This window comes from Puma concolor, chromosome A3 (assembly GCF_028749965.1).
Source record: "Puma concolor isolate L17-30 chromosome A3, mPumCon1.1.hap2, whole genome shotgun sequence".
NCBI classification, from domain to species: domain Eukaryota; kingdom Metazoa; phylum Chordata; class Mammalia; order Carnivora; family Felidae; genus Puma; species Puma concolor.
The window spans coordinates 74060745-74073498 of NC_141669.1; the positions used below are offsets into that span (position 1 = coordinate 74060745).

At 43.7% G+C, this 12754-nt stretch overlaps 1 long non-coding RNA gene across 1 annotated transcript in view; it reads right to left on the reverse strand.

Moving 5' to 3' along the window:
• Positions 1-10107: 10107 nt before the first annotated feature.
• The window catches only part of LOC147582533 (uncharacterized), a 109539-nt gene continuing 106892 nt past the window's right edge, over positions 10108-12754 (reverse strand). Inside the window, exon 5 of the long non-coding RNA XR_015249229.1 lies at positions 10108-10395. This is a non-coding gene — a long non-coding RNA (uncharacterized LOC147582533). The remainder of the gene's footprint in view (positions 10396-12754) is intronic.

Genomic DNA, 12754 nt, shown 5'->3' on the forward strand with positions numbered 1-12754 from the left:
TGCCTCAGTTTATCTTTTAACAGGGTCAATGGCTTCCAAATATTGCATCAAGCAGATATAACCTAGTGTTTACTTAAGAATTCTCCTATGACTGGATACTGCTTTCTGTTTTTCACTATTATAAATAATATTGCAGTGAACATCTTTAAGCATGAGGCCCCCTTTCCCCTTCCGCCAGTTATTGGTGTTTGATCAAGTCCACCAGCAAATAGTTTGCTTCTTGAGCACAGTGAGTAACTCATTTATATAGCCTTTTTTACCCCAGTACTTAGTCAAGAGCTTGGCACAGAGCACATATTCAAAACTCGTTGATTGACATCGCTCCTCATCAGGGAAATACAAATCAAAACCACACTCAGATATCACCTCACGCCAGTCAGAGTGGCCAAAATGAACAAATCAGGAGACTATAGATGCTGGAGAGGATGTGGAGAAACGGGAACCCTCTTGCACTGTTGGTGGGAATGCAAACTGGTGCAGCCACTCTGGAAAACAGTGTGGAGGTTCCTCACAAAATTAAAAATAGACCTACCCTATGACCCAGCAGTAGCACTGCTAGGAATTTACCCAAGGGATACAGGAGTACTGATGCATAGGGGCACTTGTACCCCAATGTTTATAGCAGCACTCTCAACAATAGCCAAATTGTGGAAAGAGCCTAAATGTCCATCAACTGATGAATGGATAAAGAAATTGTGGTTTATATACACAATGGAGTACTACGTGGCAATGAGAAAGAATGAAATATGGCCCTTTGTAGCAACGTAGATGGAACTGGAGAGTGTGATGCTAAGTGAAATAAGCCATACAGAGAAAGACAGATACCATATGGTTTCACTCTTATGTGGATCCTGAGAAACTTAACAGAAACCCATGGGGGAGGGGAAGAAAAAAAAAAAAAAAGAGAGGTTAGAGTGGGAGAGAGCCAAAGCATAAGAGACTCTTAAAAACTGAGAACAAACTGAGGGCTGATGGGGGGTGGGAGGGAGGGGAGGGTAGGTGATGGGCATTGAAGAGGGCATCTTTTGGGATGAGCACTGGATGTTGTATGGAAACCAATTTGCAATAAATTTCATATATGAAAAATATAAACAAACAAACAAACAAACAAACAAAAAACAAAACTTGTTGATTGAGTGGTGCCAGGGTGGCTTAGTCGGTGGAGCATCTGACTCTTAATTTCTGCTCAGGTCACCATCTCTTGGTTCACAAGTTCAAGCCCCACATCAGGCTCTCCTCTGTCAGCATGGAGTCTGCTTTGGATCCTCTGTCCCCCCCTCTCTCTGTCCCTCCCCCATTTGTGCTCTCTCTCTCTTTCTGTCTCTCTCAAAAATAAACACTAAGAGGGGCGCCTGGGTGGCGCAGTCGGTTAAGCATCCGACTTCAGCCAGGTCACGATCTCGCGGTCCGTGAGTTCGAGCCCCGCGTCAGGCTCTGGGCTGATGGCTCAGAGCCTGGAGCCTGTTTCCGATTCTGTGTCTCCCTCTCTCTCTGCCCCTCCCCCGTTCATGCTCTGTCTCTCTCTGTCCCAAAAATAAATAAACGTTGGAAAAAAAAATAAATAAACACTAAGAAATAAAACTTGTTGATTGGGTGGTGATGATGAAGCTGTCCTGTAGGTCTCCACCTTCCTGGTCCTTGTGTGACTTTTGCCTCCATTTGGCTGCCACAAGCCATATGACCCCTTTTCATGAGGCTTTGGTTTGACTCACATAACCTCCCCCAATTGTCTTATCCTTTATCCAGATCACTGAAGCTTAATTCTGGCTGGACCCTGAAGTCTTCTGGGGAGTTTAAGGAAAGCAGGCTCTGATTTGTCTCCAGAGAGTCTGATATAATTGCTCTGGGGTTGGGGTCCAGGTAGGGTACTTTTTAAAAAGCTCAGTAAGTGATTATAAGAGCAACCACAATTGAGAACTCTTGAATTAAATGGCCCTTGAGGTCCCTTCCAGCTTTCATGGTTTGTGAGCTTTGGCTGGGTCAAGTCAATGGAGTAGAGACTCTATCATATTGCTCTAGGAAAATAGAGTATATTAATAATTATTTCTAGGCATATACAGTTAAGTTGTGGGATCTCAAGAGAAAAAAATTCATAATCCTTCTCCATCCTCTGGAAATATCTTGGCTCTCCAACATCCCTTCCAATTCATGGCTCTTCAAAGACTGCAGGCTAACCCAGCCTCTGATGATGTCCATTTCACAGATAGAGAAGTTGAGAATAGGAATGGTCCTGAATGATGTGGAGAAGAAAGGCAAAAGAAATTTAGAAAAAAAATTAAACTTCCTTGCAACTTACAGCCCACTGACAAATACTTGAGACAGGCAGAGTGACCTTCCTCAAAGACCTTTGCTGCCTCAATGTTAATACTTTGCTAGAAGCAATAGGCAGCCATAGCTTGACATTAGCCTCATCTCCAGGATCCTGTAAAAATCCCTTTAGAAAATTCTTTTATCTCTACCCCTCAATGATATATGTTAGCAATCATCCTCCAAGCATATATGGCCCACTGAGATACATCTGAAGGGTCTCATGACTGAGATTTTACTAGACAGTAGTAAGTGACATTTTCCTAACAGCAACTAGCTCCTCAAGGTCCTGGAAACCTTGCTTCCAAAATTTAGAGACTTATGCCATCCCTAACCCCCTCCCAACTTAAAAGTATATGATCAGTCACTCTTCACAACCCCAGTGCAGCTCTTTCTGCTCACGGGTCCTGTCCCTGTACTTTAATAAAACCACCTTTTTACACCTTAAGACATCTCAAGAATTCTTTCTTGACTGTTTGCTCCTGAATCCTAATACTGTACATCATGGAAGATGTCAGGAGTCCAGCTGCTGGTGGAATCTGTAGGAGGGAGTCGTGTGTGTGTGTGTGTGTGTGTGTGTGTGTGTGTGTGTGTTTATTTATTTTGAGAGAGACAGAGCGTGAGCTGGGGAGGGGCAGAGAGAGAGGGAGAGAGAGAATCCTAAGCAGGCTCCGTGTGGTCAGCGGGCATGATGTGTGGCTACAACTGACGAAACTGCGAGATCATGACCTGAACCAAAACCAAAAGTCAAACAGCAAATGAGGTTTTCTAACAGTTCATTCCCTGATCCAGTAGTGAAATATTGCCTGGATGCATGTGAATCACCTTCAGGGGAGTGTGAGACAACCTGGAAGAGATTAAAGTGATTTCCCCAGAGAATCCCATGACTTAATGATAGCTCAATAAGGAATGAAGAAAAGAGAACACTGCCATATAGGAGAAAGTAATTATTTCCTCCTGTTCTTAAGCAGATACAGGGCACTGTAGAGGCAGAGCAGCTAGGAATACAGCCTGCAGGATGATAGAAAATTACTGTGGGCTTCCGGTCTGGGGCTTCTTCCTGATCCGCGAGTTTCTGAGCAAGTGAGGGAAGAGGGGGCAGCACCCCTGTGGCTGGGGTCCAGACTTGTTCCGTCCCCAATTCAGGATGAAATGCAAACTTCCTCTCTGCCTAAATGGCCCTATATTCTTTCTGAAATGACCCTGGGAACAGAAGACTGAAATGAAGTACATCATCTGGACCATCAATTCTCTTTTCTTACATTAAAATATTAGCTGAGGGGCACCTGGGTGGCTCTTGATTTCGGCTCAGGTCAAGATCTCATGGTGCCTGAGATCGAGCCCCATGCCAGGCTCTGTGCTGAGCGTGGAGCCTGCTTAGGATTCTCTCCCTCTCCTCTCTCTCTCTCTCTCTCTGCTCCTCTCCCACTCACACATGTTCTCTCTCTCTCCCTCTCTCAAAGTAAATAAGTAAACTTAAAAAAAAAAAAACATTAGCAAAGTTTCAAAATTTTTAGCTGTAACAGACTCAACAGCCTCATATTTAATCTCAGATGTAGTTTCATATACGACCACCTTTGAAAAGTGAGGTGTTTGCTTCCTGTTTCATAAAGGAAATGAAATGGGCTAAATGAGAATTACTTCTCTGATGGAAATAGAATGCTACTTGCTCATTGCAAAGATCATTTTTATGCCTTCTAAATAGCGGGGAATGCTAGCTGAAACTAAACCCATAGATGTCTCAGCAGTTTTATTTGCTCACTCTATTTTGGGCTCCATTATTGAAGCAATCTCTGTTGGCAGACATGGTTTTACCAATAATTTTTTGAAGCAGTTAAATTTTTTTCTTCTCCTTAATGCAAAAGAACTGAATGCATCCCTCTCTCAGGATAATCTGGAGCAGGGTGACGGTGGGTGGGCAAGAGGGAGATAGTGATCTTTCAAATGGATTTTGTATTGATTCAAAATCTATAAAAGAGGGGTGCCTGGGTGGCTTAGTCAGTTGGTTGTCTCTTAGTTTCAGCTCAGGTGGTGATCTTACAAGTCGTGCGTTCAAGCCCCTAGTCGGACTCCATGATGACAGTGTGGAGCCTAGTTGGGATTCTCTCTCTCTCCCCTTCTCTGTGTCCCTCCCCTGCTCATGCTCACTGTCTTTCAAAATAAATAAATAAACATTTTTAAAAAATGTATAAAAGATTCACTGGTTACTTCTCACCCACCGGTTTCTAAAAGGTTTGGGACTTGAGGAACACAGAAAGCTTTCCTAATGGCCCTGCTGTCTTTCCTGTAATCCCACTGGTATCCTCTCTGACTAAGGAACTGTATCTCACAGTGTGCAGAACTATATCCTGAGGACTTATTAAGGATCTGGGCTAGTGTGGGTGATTCTGAGGAGTATTCAAAGAAGCAGGGTTTTGTTCTGAATGAGCAGTGTCAGAAAATGGAGGTAAATTCTATCATATCTCTGATCTAGAAGACAGGAGGACAGTGGAGACTAAGGCTGTAATTGGTAACGCACAGAAACCACTTGTGTTAGACAAATTGGAGAGATGTTTGGTCATTCTTGTGGTTTGGCCAATGTCCGGTCTGTGTTCTGACACGATTATGGGATGAACGGTTTTGTTTGTGGTCATGCTCTGTCTCGGCTCACAGAGTGGTCTTGTCTGATGTTGATGTTCTGTGAGACCTTTTATGTTCAACAATGGAATACCACAACCTACCTCTGGGTGCCAGATCAGCTGCTGGCTCTCAGGGCCTGCTTTTCCCTTATTGTACTGTCATTAATAATGGGATATTGAAAGTATTCAGGTTAATTTCTCAGTTTAGAGAACCTAAGAGATGGGGCCTAAAACAGGTAAGCATTGGCAAGCCCATGCACTTAATCCATAGGAGGGTAATTGAGACATTAGGGAAGGGTGCAAACAGCCCATGTGCCTTAAATGGCCCCAGTCATGACGTCATAGTATAACCACTGGTGGACATGACTGTGGTTTTGAATTATCAAAGGAAGGTTGATTACTTAAAAAAACAAAAACAAAAAAACAATATTAGGGGAGCCTGGGTGGCTCAGTTGGTTGAGCGTCTGACTTCAGCCTAGGTCATGATCTCATTGTTCCCAAGTTCCAGCCCCGCGTGGGGCTCTGTGCTGACAGCTCAGAGCCTGGAGCCTATTTTGGATTCTGTGTGTCTCCCTCTCTCTTTGCCCCTCCCTAACTTATGCTCTGTCTGTCTCTCTCTCAAAAATAAATAAAACATTAAAAAAATTAAAAAAATATTAAATCTTGGGGCACCTAGGTGCTCAGTTGGTTAAGCATCTGACTCTTGATCTTGGACCAGGTCATGATCTCACATGAGTTCACACCCCGTGTCAAGCTCTGTGCTGGCAATGTGGGGCCTGCTTGGGGTTCTCTCACTCCCTCTGTCTGCCTCTTCCCTGCTTGTATTCTCTCTCTCAAAATAAATAAATAAACTTCTTAAAACATTAAAAAAAAAATAAATCTCTACACCCAACGTGGGGCTCAAACTCACAGCCTCAAGATCAAGAGTTGCATGTTTTTCTGACTGAGCCAGCCAGGTGCTCCATGGCTGAGTTCTTTTCAAGATGGTAGTGATAAAGCAATCCATTTTAGAACTATGATTGTAAAAATTATTAAAATATTTAGAAGAAAATTACTCAGCATTGGAATAGATATAGCCCCCCAGCTTTGAGCCTTCCATTCTAGTGGGAAAGGTCTGAAAACCCTCTAGGGGAGCCCTCGTGGATCAGGGACACTGGGACTTTATTTGCACACCACTCCTGATCCTATGAGGGAAGTGGTTCCCACTGTTGAGGAGCCTCTGATGGATCCAGGTGATCAAGCCCCTGCCTGTGGGGATATGGCAGGCCAATGGAAAGGCACAGGCCTCGCTTGCTTGTTGTGGGGTCCATAACTGTGGCTCAGCCTTCAGCCTCGATGGTGTGGGACACAGAAGGTGCAGCTCAGCTCGACCTTTCACTACTGGCCAAATGATACAGCTCACAAAGCCGATTTCTATAAAATCTGAGGGAACAGCCTAGGTGAAACCACAAAGAATAGCTAGCTGTACATTAAACTCCCATCACTGGCAATGTGATAAGCTGGCTATTAAATGGCTTAAAAACTGGAGACATGTCCTGGAAAGAAAAATCCGCAGTTCAGTGATTGTGGAACGTAGAGTGTGAGAGAAGCAGAAAAACAGAGGTAAGTAAAGCTAGTACAAATAATAGCTTCCTATGTTCCAGGTACTATTCTGTTTTCCACACGTTATTACAGTTTTCACAACAATCCCATGAAATATGTATTACCATTTTCTTCATTTTACAGCAGACATTGAGGCACAGGGAGGTCAAGAAACTTTCCCATGTTCTAGTGAGATTTGGAGCTAGGATTTGAGTCTGAGCCATCAGGTTTCAGAGTCTTGCTCTAACCGTCTCCCTTACACTAAAACCACCTCTTGATAAATCATGAGCAGTGCTGTGGATTCTGATCAGGCAGAACCTGTAAATCTATGGGTTCTTTAAGACAAAAGTGAAGTCTGCAAGCAGATGCGAAGATTTTTGTGAAAAAGCAAAAGAACCAGAATAGTCCAAGCAATTTTGAACAAGAACAATGTTGGAAAGTCCACACCACTTGATTTCCACCTTTCCCATAAGCTATAGTAGTCAAGACAGTGTGGCATCAGAAAAAGGAGAGACAGATCAGTGGAACAGAAGAGAGAGTCCAGGAAGAGATCCACATACATAGGGTCACTTGATTTTCGACAAAGATGTAATTCAATGGAGAAAGTGTAGGCTTTTCAAGGAATCGTGCTGTAACAATTAGATATCCGTACGAAAAAAGTGAACCTCAATCCATACTGTGTACCCTATAAAAAATGAGCTTGAAAAGATCATAGACATAAATATTAAACTTCTAGGAGGAAGCATTGCAGCCTTGGGTTACACTGAGATTTCTGAGATGTGATGTGAAAAGCATAATCTATAAAGGAAAAAATTAAGAACCTAGACTTTATCAAAATTAAGATTTTCTTTTATTCAAGAGATACTGTTTAAAAAGTGAAAAGACAAGCCACAAACTGGGAGAGAGTGTTTGCAAAATGTACATCTGATAAAGGAATCCAGAATATACAAAGAACTCACAAAACTCAATGAAAAAACAACCTAACTTTTAAAAGTGGGTATAAGGGGCGCCTGGGTGGCTCAGTTGGTTAAGTGTCTGACTTCAGCTCATGTCATGATCTCACACTTCATGGGTTCAAGCCCTGCATCGGGCTCTGTGCTGACACGTCAGAGCCTGGAGCCTGCTTCAGATTCTGTGCCTCCCTCTCTCTCTTTGCCCTCTCCTGTTAGCACTCTGTCTCTCTCTCTCTCAAAAATAAATAAACATTAAATTTTTTAAAAAATATTTAAAAGTGGCTATTTGAACAGACGCTTCCCCCAAACCAATATATGGATGGCAAAAAATCACATGCAAAAATGTTCAACATTATTAGTCATTGGCGACATGCAAATTTAAACCACACTGAGATCCGCCACACCTATTAGAATGGCTAAAATTAAAAACCCAACGAACCCAAGTTTCAGTGAGGATACAAAGCAACTAGCATGCTTGTACATTGCTGATAGGAATGCAAAATGATACAACCTTTTCAGAAAAAGTTTGGCAGTTTTGTATAAAGTTGAACATTTACCATACAACCGAGAAAACACATGCCCAACTTTTTACCCAAGAGAAATGAAATTCTGTGTATAGCAGTTGTATTCATAATTGCCCAAAACTAGAAATCCAAATGCCCTTCAGGTAGAGCATAAATAAATAAAAGGTGATGCATCCATACAACACAATGCTATTGGCAATGAAAAGGAATGAACTATTGATGTATGGAAAAGCATGGATGAATCTTAATTGCCTTATGCTAAGTGAAAGAAGCCAGACTCAAGGGGACATACTGTATGTTTCCATTTATATGGCATTTGGGAAAAGGCAAAACTATAGGGACAGAAAACAGATCAACAGTTGCCAGGGACTGGGTTGGGGATAAAGGTTGACCACAAAGGGACACAGGGAATTTTTTTTGTGGCTGAAGGAACAGTCTTATTTTTTGACTGTGACGAATGACTGTAGTCAAAGCGCACAATACTAAACAGTATAAAGGGTGAATTTTACTGTATGTAAATTATATCTTAAATTTTTAAAAAGGAAGAAGAAAAGGAGGTTGCAACAGCTTGTGGGTATAGGGGAGCAAAATTTGCAACTCCAAAATGTGTCTTTTTGGCATACAAATTATTTTGGGCTGATTATTTTTAAGAAACAGAAGACTTAAGTTTTTCTTTTTGCCTGTCCCCCACCTGCCTCAAAGAATATAGATGGAGGACCTGCTCCAGGAAGGGAGCCATCACATAGATACTACAGTATATGAACTAGGGTGGTAGACAGGGAGGAACCTAGCAGTCTCTTTGTTACAGTTCCTCTCCGTGTCCCAACATTTCTGGATGGCACAGCAAACATTCGGTTACCAAATGCTTATTTTTTTTCACCTTCTGTGAATTGTCTTCCTTCCCTTTGGAAGTCTGACACCGACCCCCACCCCCTTCTTAGCTCTGGATGGCAGATAAGCCTCACTTGCCTGTGGGCCTTGTATCCTTAGGGAGCCCTGGTATGTATGTAATTAAATTTGATTTTTTTCCTGTTAATCTCTCTCATGTCAATTTACTTCTTAGACCAGCCAAAAGAATCTTGAAGGGTGGAGGGAATTTTTATTCCCCAATGTGGGGTATGTACCCAGAGTTGTAAATTCTACAGGGGATCTTTCAAGAATATGGCTGGCATTCTTAGAAGCTCCATCCAGGCCAAAGAAACCTTCCAAGTTCCAGACCCTTTGCTGTCTGCCAATTGGTAGCTTGTGTTAAAAAAATTTTTTTTAAGTTTATTTATTTATTTTGAGAGAGAGAGGGCAAGAGAGAATCCCAAGCAGGCTCTGCACTGTCAGCACAGAGTCTGATGCAGGTCTCCAACTCACAAACCATGAGATCATGACCTGAGTCGAAATCAAGAGTCTGAAACTTAATCAACTGAGACACCCAGGCACCCTGCCAACTGGTAGCTTGAAACCTGAGGGTGGTTGGACTCCCCCAAGGCTCTGGTCCACATGGGGAAAGTTCTAAGAGCAACAGAATACAAGATTGAGTCCGGCTCACAGAGCAGGCAGCCAGGCCAGCTGATCCTCCTCTCTCCCAGCATTTTTCCAACCCATTCTTCTGGTTCCTTTGGGTGACACCTTTTTCCAAGTGGCCTGAGGAACTGCCAATCATGATGATATTTATCAATCCCACTCTTACCCCAGGAACAGATGCATGAGCCACAGTGATATAGCCTTCTACTACTTTCTGCAGTCCACCGTGATTCATTCAGGAAGGGCACATGACCCAGGCAAGGCCAAACAGCATCTTACTGGAGACTGCTAGATAGATGTTGGCAGAGAGAATTTCTCTCTTCATGGAGGTTGCAAAATTGGAGATGTTTGGAACCAAGACTACTCGTGGTCCCTTTGCCTGCAGACGGGAATCAACAGAGCAGAGAGATGAGGCCAAGGCCCTGATAACATGCTCTGAGCCCTTGGATCCAGTCATGCAGGAAGCAAGAACCACCCCTGATTTCCCAGTTACCGAACCATTAAATCCTCTTTCCTCTTGACTACTTTCTCTCTACCTGAGAGTCTTCACTGACACACAAATACTGCCCTGTGGTCATGCACTTTTGAGAGTTCTGTTCAAATGAGTTCAGCCAACAGTAACAGACGCCAGACACTGGGGACACAGGGCCCACGAAGACACGGTTCTTGCCCTGGAGGAACTCAGTTTCAGGTAGGAGACAGATAGGTCAGCATATGGTAGGGGTCAGATAAGGTTAACTAATATGAGAAGCTATTAAAACCCAGAAGCCCAGCACTTACCCCAGCCTGGGGCTTCACTAGGGTGTCTTGGAGATGACTGTCAAGTTGAGTGTTTAAGCATCACCCAGGTGGAAAGGGCAGAGGAAGGGTCTTTTGAGCAGAGGCATGAGCAGAGACCTGGCAGGGTGGAGCAGCATGATGTATGCAGAGAAACACAAATCTCTGGGTTTTCCTAGAGGAGTGTCCAGCAAAACTCTCTGTGTTGATGGAAATGTTCTATCTCTGTGCTATCCATTATGTAAGCTCTAGCTATTAAGCACTTGAAATGTGGATAGTGCAACTGGGAAGCTAAATTTTTAATTTTATTTCAGTTTAATTAAAATTTAAAGAGCTGCATGCAGCGTGTGGCTCCCACACCAGACAGCACAGTGGCTCTAGGCAGTGATGTCAGGCAGGAGTGGAAAAGACAAAGCCGGCCACTACAGCTCAGTGAAGGGTCATGGATGCCACCTTAAGGGTTTGGACTTTAACCTGTAGGCGATGGGAAGTCTTTGGAGGGTTGCAAACTGAAAAGCGACTTGGGTCATGCCACTGGACCAGGGGCTGGGGTGGAGCAGAGGAAGACTGGGGTTAGAAGGGCATAGCTGTAGCTTGAGGGAGAAGTTATGAGGATCTGAAACATGGCAAATGCAAATGGGCTGGTGAGGAGGGCACTGATTCTGGGGGCTTTTAGAAAATAGAATTGGCAGGACCACTGGTCTCTTGGTTTTAAAGGGTAGAACTGCATCTCCTTCTTGGGAAGGTTTACACGAAAGATGGATTCTTGGGTGGTAGGCCTTGGACAGGGCACTGCCCCCAGGCAGAGGGACTGGAGGTTGGGGGAGGATCCTGCAGCAGCTGCTGGATTCCCAGTTTCCTCTTCCCTGCAAGGCAGGCTCTGTCAAGGTCAAAGATGCAGGTTGAAGAGACATCTTGCCTGGCTGTTGTTTCTTCTTAACTAGAAGGATGATGGCAGCTTCGAAAACTACTGAGTCAGATTGTAAATATTGACACCAATTTCCACAGCACCAATTACAGCAGTGGGAAGACTCCCAAAAAGACAGAGAGGCAGTTTAAAGCCTTTGGTAATTAAAATAACACCTGAATAATGCAGTAAAGTCAATGTATCATTGAGAATCAGAGACTGCCCGCTCATGGGGCCTCCTCGGGTAGAGAGGGTGGGGAGCAGGCTTCCTTTAGCTTCAAGAAAGGACTATCGTCTAGACATAGGGTGGGAATGGGGACCCCAAGCCTGGGATTTTTTTTTTCTTTAAGTAATTAAAGAGATTATCCTCTTTCTGAGATATGCTGTCAAGATTCTGTCTATCCCTGTTTTCCCATGACTTGTTTCTTCACTCATCAAGTATTTATTGAGCAAATGCTATGTGACGTGCCCAACCCTCTTATCGAAGCTGAGATGATTGGGACCAATACCACAGACCTTGCCTTGAAGGAGCTCTGAGTTTCATGGGACAGTCATAATACAGTGAATAACCTTCCCTGAGACTCACTATGTCTCAGGCACTCTGCTGGGTTCATTATTTATATGAACTTAATCTTTCTAAAACCCTGAGGTATGAATTGTCATGATCCCAATGTATAGATGAGGAACTAAGACAGAGAGGCCTTGAGTAACGTACCCAAGAATCCAGAATGCACTCACTTAAACACTTAACCTTAAATCCTGGAATAGCAAACTTCCTCTGTTGAGAGACTGAACATACAAATGGACAATGGCCAGGTCACATATAAACATAGGACTCTGATCCATAATCTGAGCATCCAGCCCAGGAAACCAACCCATGATCTGCAGTAACCAGCCCAGGAAGCCAGCTTGCTCTCTAGAGGTCAGAGGACCACCTCTAGCAACCAGAAAAGGAAGCCAAATAATAACCCTGGTAACTACTGCCCCAGAACAGGCAGGATTTGATTAATAACTAACAGCTTCCCTGCTTCTGACTTAAGACTCACCAGGAGAAGCCTAATACGGGCCCCTAACTAGCTTCGTTGGTTGTCCTGCTTCTAGTAGCTCATCTTCAGCCTCCTGTGCCAATGGCCCCAATCTGAGTACATTGAAGCCTTCCCTTTTCCACCATAAACCTTCTCACTGCCCTGCCTGCCTTTGTGCTGCCAGCCACAAGTGATGTCTGCTGGCTGCCTGGTTCATTTCCGCACTGTAAAGGGCTGGCTAGAAAGTATTTTCGGTTTTCTGGGCTATACAGTCCTTGTACCAACTACTCAGTTCTGCTGTTAGTGTGCAAAAGCAGCCACAGATAGTATGAATAGGTGTGGCTGTGTTTCACAAAACCTTTATTTACAAGAACAACTTCTGAGTTGGATTCAGTCCATAGGCCTTAGTTTGCTGAATCTGGTTTTAACATATGCTGCTCCTTTGGTAAGAAGGTCACTATAAGCAGGGCACCTCAGTGGCTCAGTCCGTTAAGCATTCAACTCCTGATTTCAGCTCAGGTCATGATCTTGAGGTCGTGGGATTGAG